The sequence below is a fragment of the Henckelia pumila genome, chromosome 4 (genome assembly GCF_033568475.1).
Source record: "Henckelia pumila isolate YLH828 chromosome 4, ASM3356847v2, whole genome shotgun sequence".
Classification (NCBI taxonomy): domain Eukaryota; kingdom Viridiplantae; phylum Streptophyta; class Magnoliopsida; order Lamiales; family Gesneriaceae; genus Henckelia; species Henckelia pumila.
The window spans coordinates 160,027,013-160,045,105 of NC_133123.1; the positions used below are offsets into that span (position 1 = coordinate 160,027,013).

At 30.3% G+C, this 18,093-nt stretch overlaps 2 long non-coding RNA genes across 2 annotated transcripts; both read left to right on the forward strand.

Annotated features, from left to right (window-relative positions):
* Window positions 1–3,165: 3,165 nt before the first annotated feature.
* LOC140866862 (uncharacterized) lies at window positions 3,166–5,001 on the forward strand. The gene is made up of 3 exons (XR_012144987.1): window positions 3,166–3,494; window positions 3,635–4,084; window positions 4,851–5,001. It is a non-coding gene; the product is annotated as an uncharacterized lncRNA (long non-coding RNA).
* Window positions 5,002–8,101: 3,100 nt separating this feature from the next.
* On the forward strand, window positions 8,102–15,030 carry LOC140866863 (uncharacterized). Its single transcript, XR_012144988.1, has 2 exons — window positions 8,102–8,543; window positions 14,874–15,030. It is a non-coding gene; the product is annotated as an uncharacterized lncRNA (long non-coding RNA).
* Window positions 15,031–18,093: the final 3,063 nt, after the last annotated feature.

Consider the following 18,093-nt stretch of genomic DNA (forward strand, 5'->3'; position numbering starts at 1 on the left):
TTAATGAATTACCCATACAAGAGACCCGTCTCATAAAAATGACTCTTGATACCGTCTCATAGGAGTTTTTGCCGTTATGTTTTTTGTCATGTAATTTGCAATATTTTTCAATTTCAGTCGATTTTCCCCAAAATCGACTGAAATTGAAAAATATTTCAAATTATAGGACCAAAAACGTAACTTGATTCATAACATGACTGAAATTAGAAAAAGTGCAAGTTACAACCCGGCCTTACACCTGTGCCGCCATTATATATATTATTAGTAATCTATTTATATGATTTTACTATATTAATTTTATAATGGATAGGTTGATCATTAATTTAGTTCATGACATTTTAGGATTTTAAAATAATTTTATTCCATAATATATTTAATATGAAAAACTCTACGATTTATTCAAGATTTCAGAGGATATATATCCAAAATTATTAGACAAATTGGTTATTTTATATGAATTTATCGTTTTTTAGTCATAAGATTTTTTATTTATTATTACTAAAATAAATTAATTTTGTGATTTTTTTGTGTGTTTCTATTTATAAAAATGCCACTCACATTAAAATTGATGTATTTGTTGTGTATTAGTGATTATTTATTTATTTATGAAAACACTATATTTTTTTGTATTTTTATAATTTTATATTTTTGTATTTTTTAAGATATGAATTTTATAAGCACGCAAAATGTGAACGAGAGGACTGAGTGTGCACGAGAGGACCGAGTATATGTAATACACACCGAACCAAACTGAGGTTTTCATGTATGGGCCTAGGAAAGAGATTGGTCCAATTGCTTTCATGCAAGGCCTTAGTTTGTCCGAGGGCCCACTCAAAATGGCCCACGGTTAAATGGGACTGGTAAGAGGAATTATGGTATACCCGGGCGGGTAATCTTACCCGACTTTTAGTCTCGTAATTTTATTTTTAACTCGTGTGATTTCATATCCTTTACAATGTACACATACAATTTTTTTGACATATCTTTGGGTGCATTTGGATCAAGTTATATTAAATTCATGATTTCGAATATATTTTTATTTTTATATCACTTAAACAATGAAAATTCAAATACACCACATATTTATATATAGGACAGTTTGGCTAATTGATATGATGATGAAGGATGCATATTATAAAGATAATATAACTATAATTTGATAAGAGTACATAACACTGATCATTTGTAAAACTTGACTCAAACATTAGACAAAAAAATTATGAATAATTAATCAATGTTTTATCATCCCAACAACCGGTGTCTAATAGAACTAATCGCATTAGAATTCAAATGATTCAATATTATGTGGATTTTAAATCCATAGTTATTATTAAACTATAATGTAAATAAGCATAAGAGTTGAATCTGAATATCTTTTATTATGCGATACTAATGATTTCGTAGACACTTTATCCAAATGCACCCTTCATGATTTTTTTTAAAAAATGTTAATCTAGGTTTGGGAAAAGGAGGTAATGCAATTATTAGATCTGTTGCATTGTTAGTAAGAAAATTAGTTTAGTTAAAAATACAAATCTAGTTTGTATATAAAGAGACAAAATAAGACACCATTTTTTTTTTTTTTAAAATTTTTCTTATGCGATATAGATATTATATTTTTGTTTTTGTTTTGTTTTGTTTTTTAATTTCGACATTTCAAATTGCAGTTTAGTTCTATATAATAATATGAATGTAGATATTATATTATGATATTACTCCTATTTGAATATAAATCAAATTAATTAAAAAAAGATTGTACAAGTACGCAACACATACTTCGATACACTAACATTAATAAAGATATTGGGATAATAGCCAAAATAGTCTTGTAAGTTTGCTTGTTTTGTGATTTGGTTCTGTAAGTATTCAATTTTGGGTTTTGGTCATTTAAGTTTAGTTATATTTTGGTTTTTAGTCCTTGTTCATTTAAGCAATATTTTTATAACCGGGCAGGTGATTAAACCGATTTAACTTAAAAAACGATTAGGGGTGTGCAATGGTCGGTTCGGTTCGTTTTTAACAAATTTCGGTTCAGTGTTTTGGTTTACGGTTTTTCAAATTCCTAATCCGAAACCAAACCATTTTATTTTGATTTGGTTCGGTTATTTTTATTACGGTTTCGATTATTACGGTCGGTTATTACGGTTTCAGTAACAATTTGACTTATAAATGAAGTTGTATGTTAAATTATTTAAAATAAATATAATAAAAAAAACAGTGATCAAATCAAGTTTTTGATTATCTTAAAACATCATAATTAAGAAATAAAAATATGCATCGCTATGATTTTTGTAACCAAATTGTTAGTTATTTTACAGACATCAAAATAAAATAATAAAAAAAATATAACGATTAACGTTTACCAAGTTAGGGATTAACGGTGAAAAATCAAGAAGGGAGGAGGCAAATCTGTAAACCTAATGAAAATAACATATATTAATTATTTTTATTATTTATTATATTTTAAATGGTCGGTTCGGTTTTTTAAAATTCAAAACCGTAAACCGGACCGAAAAACCAAAAATATCAAAAATCAAAACCAAAACCGATCGAAAAACCATTTAAACCGAACCAAAAAAACCGAAATTTACGGTCCGATCGGTTTTTTCGGTTTGAACCGTTGAATGCACACCCCTAAAAACGATCCAACTGGTTGGACTATTTTAATCGAATGGTCGGATCAGAAAACTGTTTATATAATATAATATAATTAATAATATATTTTAAATTATAAAAACCTAAAAATTTATATAAATAGAAATATATATATTTATCGTAGTTTGAAAACTAAATAGCTGTAACGCCCCAAAAATTAATTATCGAATTAGCAATAAAAATAATTATTGAATTAATGAAATAATTATTATTGCTAATGAGATTATAGAGTGTATTTATAAAATACACATACCAATTAATCAATGAATTTGACTATTTCTGGATATCTGGTATTATTTGGCATTTTGAAATAATTATTGAGATATCGAAATAAAAATAATTATTTATGTCAGATAAATTTAATTTGGGAAAATATTGACTGAGATGACTGGTCCGAGTCTAAGTTGGATTTAGAAATTAAATTGGAAATTTATGAGTTCAATTGACTGGTCAAAGTGTATAATTTCAGAAAAATGATGTTATTGATGTTGGGTGCGTGTACCGGAAAATATCAAATTTAAGACTAATTTTTACCAGTTGGGTATCAAATAAATTAGTCCGAGACCCGAAAATATCGGGTTAGTATAAATAGAAAACTCACACCGAGAAAACACGGATCAAGATTTTTTTCCCAATTTTTCCCATTTTCTCGACTTTACTGTAGCAGCCGTAGTTTTTTTATTTTTCCGGCCGTTCACCGGAGATTGATCGAAGATCCGAACGGTCAGATTGTAGCCAAGATCAAGATGAATCTATTGGTATAAAAAAATCGAAAATCCAACGGTTGGATCGCCGAGAAAGTGAGAATGAACGGACGAAATCTGCACAGAATTTTCTCGGTACTGTTCATCGTCTTCTTCGATTTGATTTCGTGATTTCGAGCTCATTTTTGTTACTTTTTGAGTTGCTAAATGATATTAGATGATGGGTAGAATATTTCCCTAGCTTTTGGTAGATTATTTCGGCATATTTGGTGCAGATCGGAGTTTTTAAACCGCCACCGTCGCCGCCCTGTTTTTCTCCGATTGCCGCCGCGTCGGACCTCCGTTCCGATCGTGGCTTATATGGTTGGAATCGTCTCGTTGAGATTTACAACCATGCCAAAATTCATAATTTTTGGAGTTGATTTGCTCATCGCCGCCGCATCGCCGCTCCCCCAAATTTTCCGGCGACCATCGACGTGTTACTCAATTTTGATCGTCTCGACGAGATGAATTCAAATATCCAAGTTTCGAGTCGAGATTCAAAATGGTTAAGCGGTGAGAGCGCATTAAAGCTCGGAAATTTTTGGTCAAAGTTTGACCACAGTTGACTAAGGTTGACTTTTAACCATTATATGAATTTTCGCATATTGAAAGCTAGTCGATGATAATTAGAGGCAGAAATCAGCAGTCTAAGGATTTGAGCTTTTTCAGATTGGAAAATTGAGGTATGAGCTGATGTGGATTTCGAAGGGAATGAATACTCGAGCGAGATTGAGGTTGAAACGTCCTAAAACTTCTACTGAATTTTTTTTTTAAAACTCTCTAACGATAAAATATAAAATAATAAATATAAATATATATATATGCACATACATATATATATATCATACTTAAAAATAACTTTACATAATTTAAAATACAAATACACAAAAAATACAATAAAAGTACATGCATGCAATTAAATTAATTACTAAATAATAATTTATAAGAATGCCATAATAAAATTTCTAAATAATATTTTTTTCACCAAAAATTCATGAAAACTTAGAAAATAAATACTTAAATCTAAAAATCCATGCATATACTGAAAATCTATAATAATAAATCATATGCGGAAATAAATGTTTTAGTCTCAACATAAAATTCATCTTAGAGCAATGGTCACGGGTTCTAGCTGCCTGGAAACTCATACGCTCTCGCCGCCAGTCGGGAACACATTATCCTTATTGACATTTTGTTCACCTGCACCATTTAAATCTAGTGAGCCTAGAGGCTCAGCACGTTCTATCCTTACATAACAAAATGAAACCACACACAAGCACACATCATATAAAATACGTGAATAATAATTATACGTGCATGATCTTAAAATTATATGCATATAAACATAAATAAATAATCATATTTCTAAATCATCATGCTATAACATAATTCATCATACTTTATAATTTTCGTAAAAATAACATATCATGATTTCTTAGTTCTCAACAGGTCGTATCCATGTCGGTGGCATCATACTAAGAGATTGATCAATCTATAAACCAACGTACGCGGCGGTGGGATTTCCACCTCTGTGCTGCCACTTCACCAGCCCTCTCAGCTGGATCCATTAGCTCATCATACTTATACATCATTAGGAAGGTCACCGGGCCCAGGTATCCCGGCCTCCAACCACATTACTTTCCACCTTCACTTCAACTTCCGTAAAAAAATATATTTTTCTTAACATACATTTAAACTTATCATAAAAATTCTTACATGATGCATGAACTTAAAAAAAATCTCATTTATTTCTTTATTTCATGAAAATTTGTCCGTAAATATATATTTAATTTATTTTCTTAAAAATCATACTTATATAACTAATAAAATACATGCATGAATTAAATATATATTTACGGACCCTTTTTATTTTCCATGGACTTGTTCGAGCTGCTGACCCCTTAGACTTAAACTCATAAAATTATAGACTGACCCAATAACTTAACTTATGCCCATTAACTTAGATTTTTAGCCCAAATATATTATTCAATATCATTAATACTTAACTTGACCCAATAAACTTATTAAGTCCATTAACAACTTAATCTGGCCCATTATTCTTAATTTGGCCCATTAACACCTAATCTGGCCCAAATAATAAATTATCTAACCCAAATTCAAATATTCATAACTTAAACATTTAATCACTAATTAAATTACCCGAACCCAAAATAAAATAACCCAGACCCGTACCCATATGTCATGACCCTAAAACATCCTAACCCGACCCGGAACAACCCTGCCCGAGACCCTGACCCTACTGCCCGACTTGCCCTAAAACAGTACACACCACTTCCTTCAACTCTCTTCACGTGGCAGCAGCACACCTCGGCCATTTTTGGGCTTGGCCGCCCAGCTTCGGCCATCACTGGCCGGAGCCCAACTGACCCAACCTTTCCCAAGGTCTTGGGGTTCTAACCAAGCTGAAACCAGCCCATAACTCGAGCCCTACAGTCCGTACGAATTATTTTCCTAAAACCGCTCAAACTGCTCTCTATCCTGTAGTAGTTCTAGTATTTGGCATATTCCGACAAACTCCGGCCACCAATGGCCGGAGCACCGGCACAAAAATCTTCCCAAGATCCAGGGTCAAGTACCTGACCCAGCCCTGGTCCAAGCCAAGCCAATGCATTGCCCAATCGAACCCATCTTCTACAGAACCCAAATCTGTCCAGATTTTTCTGCTCAACCACCTTCTGCACCAACATACTTCCAGCTTTATCTAGACACTTATATGGTCGAACCACCCAGCCATTTTGACCCTAAGAGACCCTCCTAGACCCAAGAACCATAAGGCAGCAGTTCGAACCAGCCCACGTCCAGAAACGTGCATAAACCGAACCAATAAGTGCAAAAACGTGAGTTTCATGCATGAACTTAAATGTTTCAATTTCTAAATCACAAACACATGAAATATCAGATCTTGTATGCATAAAATCAGTGTAATATAATTTAAATGGTGTTCAAGAAGGGAATCAAACGTGCCTTATTGAAGATTTGGACCAAAACAAAGAAATCAACGCGTATCGGGCTCGCCGGAACGAACGGCTTGAAAATCCTTGCCCAAAAACTTCAAGAAAATTGTGTGTGATGCGTTCTTATTGATGGAAAATTTTCTGAAGATTTATGGAGGCGGCTAAGAGAGTTTTGGCGTGAGATAGGGATAATAATTTAGGTTAAATCTTTAATATAACAAGCTTAAGATATTAACTAATTATATAATAAAATAAAATAAACTTAAAACTCTTAAATACAAAATAATTAAATCTGATATTTAACTTAAATCCCGAAATATAAAAATAGGGGATTTTTAAAAGTTATTAAAAGTCATTAAAATGACTTATTTTGGATAAAAATGGACACACAAATATACATATATATAAATACCATAATTTTCTTCAAATTATACCTTAAAATAATATTTTAAGGCTCCTAAAAATCTCATAAAATATTTTGGGTGAAAACAAACATCTCGTCCGTCCACGGTCCCGCCTACGCGATCATAAAATAAGCTTTCTCAAATAAATTCATAAATCACATCATACCGATTTAAATGCCGAAATAATATTTAAAACATGCAAATAAATCACATAATTCACATAATAACTCATAAAAGAATTTAACACATTTTCACATTATTTTAAAGTTATTAAATCCCCTAGTATGCATGCGGATTTACGTGACGAATTTCTGGGCGTTACAATTATCTCCCTCTTAAATGGAATTTCGTCCTCGAAATTTGATTTAACTTAGTCGTCTAATAACATATGACTAAAATTTTTCAAAACTAATTTTCAAACTTAAATCCCGAAAACATAACTTAATTTACATATCTAAAATTCAACTTAAATCTAAAAAAATAAAAAAATTCCTAACTTGTCAAACTTAAATCTAAAATAATAACTTAATCTACAAATCTAAATGTCAAATACAAATCTAAATGTCAAACTTACGTCTCATAAATTATCAAACTTAATTTTCTAAACATATATCATTCTAGTCATCCTGGTGTGTAACGCATCTTAGAGGCATACTGTAATTTCCATAAATTCTCTACGTAACCGCATTGCACAACTAAGTATTTTTAACTTTAAGACTGTCATAAGTTTAAATTCTCATTTTCATAAATCAATAAAAACATAACTCTTGTGTTCCATGCATAAATCATAATTTAAAGCACTTAAAACTTACAGACTGGCAGTGCGGCTTCTGAGCTCCGTGTAGCAGGCTAATAACCCTCCAAGGACCATGGCTCTGATACCAAATGAAACGTCCTAAAACTTCTACTGGATTTTTTTTTTTAAAACTCTCTAACGATAAAATATAAAATAATAAATATAAATATATATATATGCCCATACATATATATATCATACTTAAAAATAACTTTACTTAATTTAAAATACAAATACACAAAAGGTACAATAAAAGTACACGCATGCAATTAAATTAATTACTAAATAATAATTTAAAAGAATGCCATAATAAAATTTCTAAAATAATATTTTTTTCACCAAAAATTCATGAAAACTTAGAAAATAAATACTTAAATCTAAAAATCCATGCATATACTGAAAATCTATAATAATAAATCATATGCAGAAATAAATGTTCTAGTCTCAACATAAAATTCATCTTAGAGCAATGGTCACGGGTTCTAGCTGCCTGAAAACTCATACGCTCTCGCCGTCAGTCGGGAACACATTATCCTTATTGACATTTTGTTCACCTGCACCATTTAAATCTAGTGAGCCTAGAGGCTCAGCACGTTCTATCCTTACATAACAAAATGAAACCACACACAAGCACACATCATATAAAATACGTGAATAATAATTATACGTGCATGAGCTTAAAATTATATGCATATAAACATAAATAAATAATCATACTTCTAAATCATCATGCTATAACATAATTCATCATACTTTATAATTTTCGTAAAAATAACATATCATGATTTCTTAGTTCTCAACAGGTCGTATCCATGTCGGTGGCATCATACTAAGCAATTGATCAATCTATAAACCAACGTACGCGGCGGTGGGGTTTCCACCTCTGTGCTGCCACTTCACCAGCCCTCTCAGCTGGATCCATAAGCTCATTATACTTATACATCATTAGGAAGGTCACCAAGCCCAGGTATCCCAGCCTCCAACCACATCACTTTCCACCTTCACTTTAACTTCCATAAAAAAAATATATTTTTCTTAACATACATTTAAACTTATCATAAAAATTCTTACATGATGCATGAACTTAAAAAAAATCTCATTTATTTCTTTATTTCATGAAAATTTGTCCGTAAATATATATTTAATTTATTTTCTTAAAAATCATACTTATATAACTAATAAAATACATGCATGAATTAAATATATATTTACGGACCCTTTTTATTTTCCATGAACTTGTTCGAGCTGCTGACCCCTTAGACTTAAACTCATAAAATTATAGACTGACCCAATAACTTAACTTATGCCCATTAACTTAGATTTTTAGCCCAAATATATTATTCAATCTATATATATATAAAAGAAGAGTTTTTACTAAAAATAGTAATTTCCCGCCAAAATGTAATTGCTAAAAAAAGAAACCAGATAAATTAATAGTGTATATATATATATATATATATATGTAATTATGAATGATGATGATGATTTTTTTATTCAAAATTTGAATTTCAATTAGTTTTTTTTTATAAAAAATATCCATAACTATATGATAATTATCAATTTTTGGTTTAAAATTTGATAAAATGTTATATTTTTTTAAAAAAATCAATTAATTTTTGTGTATCTAAATACATATGAAAAATAAATGTTATATATATAATAATGTCTCAAACTTCAGTTAATTTTTTTTATTTCGATAGTGAAATTTTCATAAATACAATATACGATAATGTATCAATTTTTGGTTCAAAATTTGAAATTTAATTAGATTTTATCATCATTTTTAATTTAAGTTAATTTTTTTGTCCAATATCTAGTGAAAATTACTTAACGCAATATATGATAATATAAAAATACTCCGTTTTATTTTTAAAAATTGATATTGTGTTATCACGGTTTTTAATTTCAGTTAATTTTTTATGATATTTTATGATATTGCACCAATTTTTAGTAAAAATTTGAAATTTGGTATATATATGGAAATTTTCATAAACTCAATACATGATAATATAATAATTTTTAATTCAAAATTTGAAATTTGATAATATTTTATCATTATTTCTAAAATTTAATTAATTTTTTTCTCTCTATATATATAAATTTCAATTAATTTTGTCTATATATGGTGTATGAAAATTTTCATAAATATTATACATGATAGCATACCAATTTTTTATTCTATATATATAATTAAAGCACGTAAATTAAATATTAAATTTTTTTTTTGTTTACATTGATTCACATTTTCATGCACACACACACACACACACATACATATATATATATATATGTGTGTGTGTGTGTGTGTGTGTGCATATATATATATATGTATGTATCGTTGACATAATTTAGAAAATATAATTTATTTTAAAAATAATTATGTTGTAAGAAAAAAAGAGAAAATATCAATTTTATACTCATTTTTTTTTATGGAGAAATAAACGTCTGAAAGTTTACAACATATGCACAATGTTTTATGAATGATATATATATATATATACTTCTGATCTCCTGCACCCTAGGGTGCAGAAAAACTGTGTGCGACCACTAAAACCCACTACCGGTGGTGAGTTTTAGTGGTGCAAAAAAAAAAACACAAAAACCATTAAAATCCACTACCGGGTTTTAGTGGTCGCACTAAAATTTCCTGCACCCTAGGGTGCAGAGGATCGTATATATATATATATACCGACTCAAATTTGGTGGATTTACCATGTATACATAAAAATTTCTATTTTAACTTGAGCACACTTGAAATATTAAAAACATACTTAAAATACAAAAACATAAAATAATAATTCAATCAAATAATTCTATATATATACATATATATATAATTAACTATAATTAATACACGTAAACTCTTTACAAATTTTTCTTCTTTTAGAATTGGTTCACAATATAAATATATATCTATAATAATGTCCAAAAATAATTCGTTCAATTTAATTTATTTAAAGAAATTTAATTAGCAAAAAAATTAATAATAAAAAATAGATAATGATTAATACTATAAATAAATTAGTAAGTTTCTATTGAGATTATCTCACTGATCTTATCCGTGAGACGGGTCAACCTTACTCATATTTACAATAAAAAATTATACTTTTTCATAAAAATAATATTTTCATGGGTAATCCAAATAGAAGATTAGTATCACAAAACTGATCCGTAAGACCGTCTCACAGTAGTTTTGTGTAAATAAATATAACAATATATAAATTTTCATTCAAAATATGTTATTTCGTTTACATAATTTAGAAAGTCGAATTTTCTTCAAAATATACTTATGTTATAAAAAAAAGAGGTAAATATTAACATTGTACACATTTTTTATGGAGAAAAATACGTCTGAAAACTTGCTTCAGTTCAAATTTTGATATATTTATAATATATATGCAAAATATTTCATAATTGATGTATCTATATAATATAACAATCTACTCAATCAAAGTTTGATAGTTTACCATATATATGTGTGAAATGCTCAATAATTTTTACATGTATGTATATCAAATCACAATTTACTGTTTACTGATGAAAATTTGAAAAATCTATCATATATACAAGAAAATTACCATTTCGATTTGAACACACACGTAATATATAAATAGTTTTGGGGTACAATAATTGTTCCTATTGGATAGAGCAATCGAACCATGAAGTTTGAGTTGCTGCGTAGTTTAAAATATTTGAGTTGTACCATTACCACCAGCTATAGCTTTTGATAAAGCGACAAGTGTTCTGTCCTATATTTGGTATCAGAGTCAATGTCATGTGTTCGATTATTGTTTACAATTATTAGAGTTATCCTTGAAGTAGACATGCATTGAGTGCTTAGCTACGATTGGTTCATTGTTACGATCTACTTTCGTATGAAAACAAGATAGATTTCACGTTGTGATGCATATATATTTCATAATGTTGAGGTATATATATATATATTTATATATATATATATTTATATATATATATATATATATATATATATATATTTCTTATTGATATTTATCTATCTATAAATGTAAATATAATTTTTTTTTCTTTCTATTTATAGGGTTCACGCATGCATAGAACAATAAAATATGATGTCACAGAGAAAGTGAAACCAATCATAAAAAAATAGTCATTTTTATGCTATAAAAAACATAACTGTTGCAGAAAATAGACTGAAATATAAAATCAAATTTATAACTAAAACAAATGTATGCGAGTTTTTCGATGATACTTTTATTTCGAAAATGTTTGAATTTAAGAGCTTCAGAGATTTGAAAAGTGTGGATGCTATCGATTAAACAAAAATTTTTGCTACATTTTTTTCTCTTCTTGATGTGTATATCACATTTTATATCTTTTTTTTTACTCATTAGTTTTTATATTAGGTGTAATTTTTTACTTATGTTTTATTAATCTAACAAATTTTCTATCATTTTAACTTTTTCCAGATGTCATTGACAAAATGATATAAAGAGATTCCCTCCAAAATAGAGATTAATATCGTGTTACGAAACTTATTAATTTTGTCATTGAAGATTAATTAGTGAATTCCATTTTTCTTAACTTTCTCATTTTATTTGAGGTGAGTATCTATATTTTTTTTTGTCGAAAACAATAAGTTACCATGTACTTTGTGAGAATTAAGAATTTGTTTTCTAACCGTACAATATATAATTCATTTAGATATTCTAAAAATAATAATCGATTTATCTAATTTGTATTTTATTTATTTGTTCAAAATTTCATATTTACTAATATTTATTGTTAATTATATAAAATAATATCCCGTGCATCGCACGGGTGAAATACTAGTATCATTAATAATTAACTTGACCCAATAAACTTATTAAGTCCATTAACAACTTAATCTGGCCCATTATTCTTAATTTGGCCCATTAACACCTAATCTGGCCCAAATAATAAATTATCTAACCCAAATTCAAATATTCATAACTTAAACATTTAATCACTAATTAAATTACCCGAACCCAAAATAAAATAACCCAGACCCGTACCCATATGTCATGACCCTAAAACATCCTAACCCGACCCGGAACAAACCTGCCCGAGACCCTGACCCTACTGCCCGACTTGCCCTAAAACAGTACACACCACTTCCTTCAACTCTCTTCACGTGGCAGCAGCACACCTCGGCCATTTTTGGGCTTTGGCCGCCCAGCTCCGGCCATCACTGGCCGGAGCCCAACTGACCCAACCTTTCCCAAGGTCTTGGGGTTCTAACCAAGCTGAAACCAGCCCATAACTCGAGTCCTACAGTCCGTACGAATTATTTTCCTAAAACCGCTCAAACTGCTCTCTATCCTGTAGCAGTTCTAGTATTTGGCATATTCCGACAAACTCTGGCCACCAATGGCCGGAGAACCGGCACCAAAATCTTCCCAAGATCCAGGGGCAAGTACCTGACCCAGCCCTGGTCCAAGCCAAGCCAATGCATTGCCCAATCGAACCCATCTTCTACAGAACCCAAATCTGTCCAAATTTTTCTGCTCAACCACCTTCTGCACCAGCATACTTCCAGCTTTATCTAGCCACTTATATGGTCGAACCACCCAGCCATTTTGACCCTAAGAGACCCTCCTAGACCCAAGAACCATAAGGCAGCAGTTCGAACCAGCCCACGTCCAGAAACTTGCATAAACCGAACCAATAAGTGCAAAAACGTGAGTTTCATGCATGAACTTAAATGTTTCAATTTCTAAATCACAAACACATGAAATATCAGATCTTGTATGCATAAAATCAGTGTAATATAATTTAAATGGTGTTCAAGAAGGGAATCAAACGTGCCTTATTGAAGATTTGGACCAAAACAAAGAAATCAACGCGTATCGGGCTCGCCGGAACGAACGCTTGAAAATCCTTGCCCAAAAACTTCAAGAAAATTATGTGGGATGCGTTCTTGAAGATGAAAAATTTTCTGAAGATTTATGGAGGCGGCTAAGAGAGTTTTGGCATGAGATAGGGATAGAGTTTTAGGGAGAATAATTTAGGTTAAATCTTTAATATAACAAGCTTAAGATATTAACTAATTATATAATAAAATAAAATAAACTTAAAACTCTTAAATACAAAATAATTAAATTTGATATTTAACTTAAATCCCGAAATATAAAAATAGGGGATTTTTAAAAGTTATTAAAGGTCATTAAAATGACTTATTTTGGATAAAAATGGACACACAAATATACATATATATAAATACCATAATTTTCTTCAAATTATACCTTAAAATAATATTTTAAGGCTCCTAAAAATCTCATAAAATATTTTGGGTGAAAACAAACATCTCGTCCGTCCACGGTCCCGCCTACGCGATCATAAAATAAGCTTTCTCAAATAAATTCATAAATCACATCATACCGATTTAAATGCCGAAACAATATTTAAAACTTGCAAATAAATCACATAATTCACATAATAACTCATAAAAGAATTTAACACATTTTCACATTATTTTAAAGTTATTAAATCCCCTAGTTATGCATGCGGATTTACGTGACGAATTTCTGGGCGTTACAGAGGTTCTCGAGTTCCCGATTAAAATCACATACTTGCATGTTTATTTGATTATTTGATATTGACTGAGAATTTGACTGATTAATTGATTTCGATATTACTTAAAAGACATGATTTTGTTTATATGAAATTGTTTGAATTAATTGATGCATATATTCGAATTGAAAAGCATGAGTTTGCTTATTTGGAATTATTTCAATGATTTTTGATATTATATTCATGATTTTGAATATATGAATTAATGAGATGACATCTACGATATTTTGATGTCTGAATAAATAGAATTGTCGTTTTAATTTGATTTAATTGCATCTGTTTCATGTGCATTCATCTTGAGCCTAAATCCATTGATTTTGAAATGGGCTGAGTTGCCGCAATAGGATTTAGACGATTCGGGAGCTATATTTGAGTGGCCTAGGTTGTTGAGTTACGCCTAGCGACCCGAATACTCATTATAGTTGCTCGAAGTCTAGAGGATTGAGATACGTATTGCCACCCCGATCGGGAGCGTAGATGAGTTGATACGATATTTTGTTCTTGGGATCCCAACCGAAGTATCGAGTCTCCCTTGATTATCTGATTTGATAATCCCGATTTTTAAGCACATGCATTTCATATTTATTTATCATCGAAGAATGTTTATGTTATAACATGATTTTGACATATTTATTTGATATTGCATGTTACGTCGCTTTTATTGGGATTTTATTCTCACCGGAGTTATCCGGCTGTTGTCTTGTTTTGTATGTGTACTTGACAACAGGTGGGGCAGGAGCTAGTCAGAGTCGACATGGTTAGCTTGGGATCGAATGATAGATGTGAGGCATCGATTTAGAGTCGAATAATTTTTTAGAACTCGATTATTTATTGAAGCATGCTTTTATTGTTGATTTATAATACTGCATGTATTTTTATACCCCGATTATTCTTAGAATTGATGTATGTTGAAGAACGAGTTTAAAATTGATTTTTATAGTTGAGCCCGAGATGGTCTCGCTCGAGCCGAATATTTTTCTACCGCTCGAGCGAGGCACCGTTCCTTTTTTTAAAAAAATAAAATTGGCTCATTTATTTGTCGATAATTGTTTTACTATTTGAAATTAGTTGATTAGAATCGAGGTCCTCACATTAAGTGGTATCAGAGCGATAAGATTCTTGGACTGGAATAGAAGTGAGTGAGTGGGGTAGATCGAGTCTGCTTGAATTATTTTATTTCGCATGTGATTAATTTCATTGTTTGATTACTTGAATTACATGCGAGCATGCTTTACTGATTCAGAATTATGTGCCTCTTTGATTATGTGAATTGATTTTAAAAGCATGCATTATATGAAAGAGTATTAGAACTGAATTCAAGATGAGAATTTAAACACTCATGCGATTACATAAGTATGATGATTAGAGGATGATCGAAACAGAGTTGATGATTTTGATATTTCAAGATTTGTGCTTGTGATTATTTGAGATTATAATTGTTAAGCCGATATGGTTCAGATAGCTAGCAAACCAGATTTGAATTGTGATGATTAGATTGCTCGCTATGAGAATTGACGTTTTGGAAAGAGTTTTATGTTCATGAATTTGTTGAGGAGAGTATGATGGCAAGTGAGATTTTATTATGATATTCTGAATTGTTATATCTCTGCCGTTATCAACTAAATCTCCTTGTTGAGCAAAGAATTGTATACTCTAGAAATTGAGAAATGATATTGATGAAAGATGAGATGATCGAGAATATGAATAGATGATGTTCCTTCTTGAGGAAATAGAATTAAAAACCACTCAAAGTTTATTGTGGCTTAGATTGATCGAGGTAAGAGTTGATATTTTAATCTTTAGCAATGATTGAATTGATTTGCGTCAGATGAACCTTTAGACAGAACAGAGATAGAACTTCGATATTAAGGATTTCAGAAAATTTCAGAACGAGATCTGATTTGATCATCCATTGTAATGAACCTGTAAGAATTCTCGAGGTAAGAATTTTATTGATCCTGACTCGTTGATTTGAATAATGTGGTGTAAGTTTTGAGTGAGTGTTTTATAATACTCTGAGATCAAAACTAGATGTTTCAAAATGCGCATTCGGAATAGACGATAGATTTATCAGGAATGATAAACTTGATTGTGTTCGTTAATAAGAGATTGAGTAGAAATGAATTGAGATCCCGATGTACTCAGTAAGGACATTAAGTTGATTATGTCTTTTGAGTTGATGTTTATATTTATAGCATTATGAGATTGATATATATGAATGAACAAACTGTGTCCGATTGCTTGGATCTATTGTGATTAGATGTTGATAAATGATTGAATTATTGAGAATTGATCTAAGTTTGCGATATTTTTGAAAGTTATTTATGAATGTAAGAATATCAACACTTTTATGCTAAACTTTTGGGAAGATTAGGATTAATTAAATATTTTGAAAATTCGATTAGGTCCCAATCGATGATATCGAGATTTCATTGATGTAACCAATATTGTTCTTTGGGAAAATGATGTTTTATTGGGTCTTAAGAAAACTTGTATGAATTTCTAGTATTGAATTGGTTTGAGGAGTTATTATGATTGATATTTTGGAAAGACATGAATTTGAGAAATGTTGAGGAGAAAATATTTTTCCTATAGAATAAGAGGATGAAATTAGTGTTTTTGGGATGACACCAAATTCAGTTACAGTTGAGTCCTCCTTCGATTAATTTGAAGATTCTTGAATCCTATTTTAGTTATGCAACTTTGATTCGCATGACATTGACTTTGATAATTATTGCCATTTGACATCGATTGAAATTCCGAGTCTGAATTTCAGAAATTCGTAATTCTTGAGAAATTGAAATTTCTTTCTGGACATTGATATTGATTCGGGTGAATTTTGATTATCTGATTTCTTGGTGATCTAGATTTATTTGTTGCGACATTCGAATATGCCTTAGGACTGAGTCCTAATCGATGAGTGCGTGCGAACTCCTCGTGATTGAGGCCACGTTGGCAACCATGATTTTGGTTTGTCTTGATGATGGGCATTATGTCGTACCTGTTGATGAGTGATCACTTGATTTTATATTGATTGATTGGCTCGTTTTCCTTATTCTTTGAGCCTGATTTGAAGTATTTACCCACGATTTTGAAATTCAATTGAGTTGTTTTCACTTAGCAGAGTTTGTTGTCCAGAATTCTTTCTATTGATAATCATGACTTTAGCGATTTTTGTTGATATTGATTTGATTCTGACTCTGAGAGTCATTGATGATTTGAGTTATATCTTCAGTATATACGATTTTGTTGGCTCGTAACTGATAGAGATTGATAGCACTATCTGAATTTAGTGTTTGACCAATCCGGATAAAGATTATGTCTGAAGATCGTTCAATTTTAGGTATTTTGAGAAATTTTGAAACAAATTGCAGTGGATTCGACTAGGATTTAAGAATATTTCAGATGATTCAGAAGAATTGATATGATTCACTCGATGAATCAGTGATAACGGATTTATCTTTTGATCTTTGGATTTTGTGATGATTGTTCGGGAATTTATGGAAATTTGCGGTAAATTTTTATTGGTGGACTAAGAGCAGAATTTTGAATTTAGAAATAAGACTGGAATTGCAGTGTTAGTAGAGATGTTGCATCTTCTTTTTAGCATTCGAACTCAATTGCGAGAATTACTAACACTTGAGATCAGAAAGAGCGAATTAGAAGAAGAAAAAACTTGAATTAGTGTAACTAGTACCATATAAGTTCCAGAGCATATAGATGAATACCTGAGTGTTGTTCTTCCAATTGGTGAGATTAATACAATGTTGTTTGCGATTTATGATCGAATGAGAAATTTTGGGATTTAAACTTGCCTTACTGATCGATTATTTGATGGTTATTGGGAAGAATTTGATGAGAATTTTTGAGTTTTGATTTGTGATTGCTCCATGATTGCGAGAACATATTGTGACTCGCAGATGAATATGTGATCCTACGAAATGATA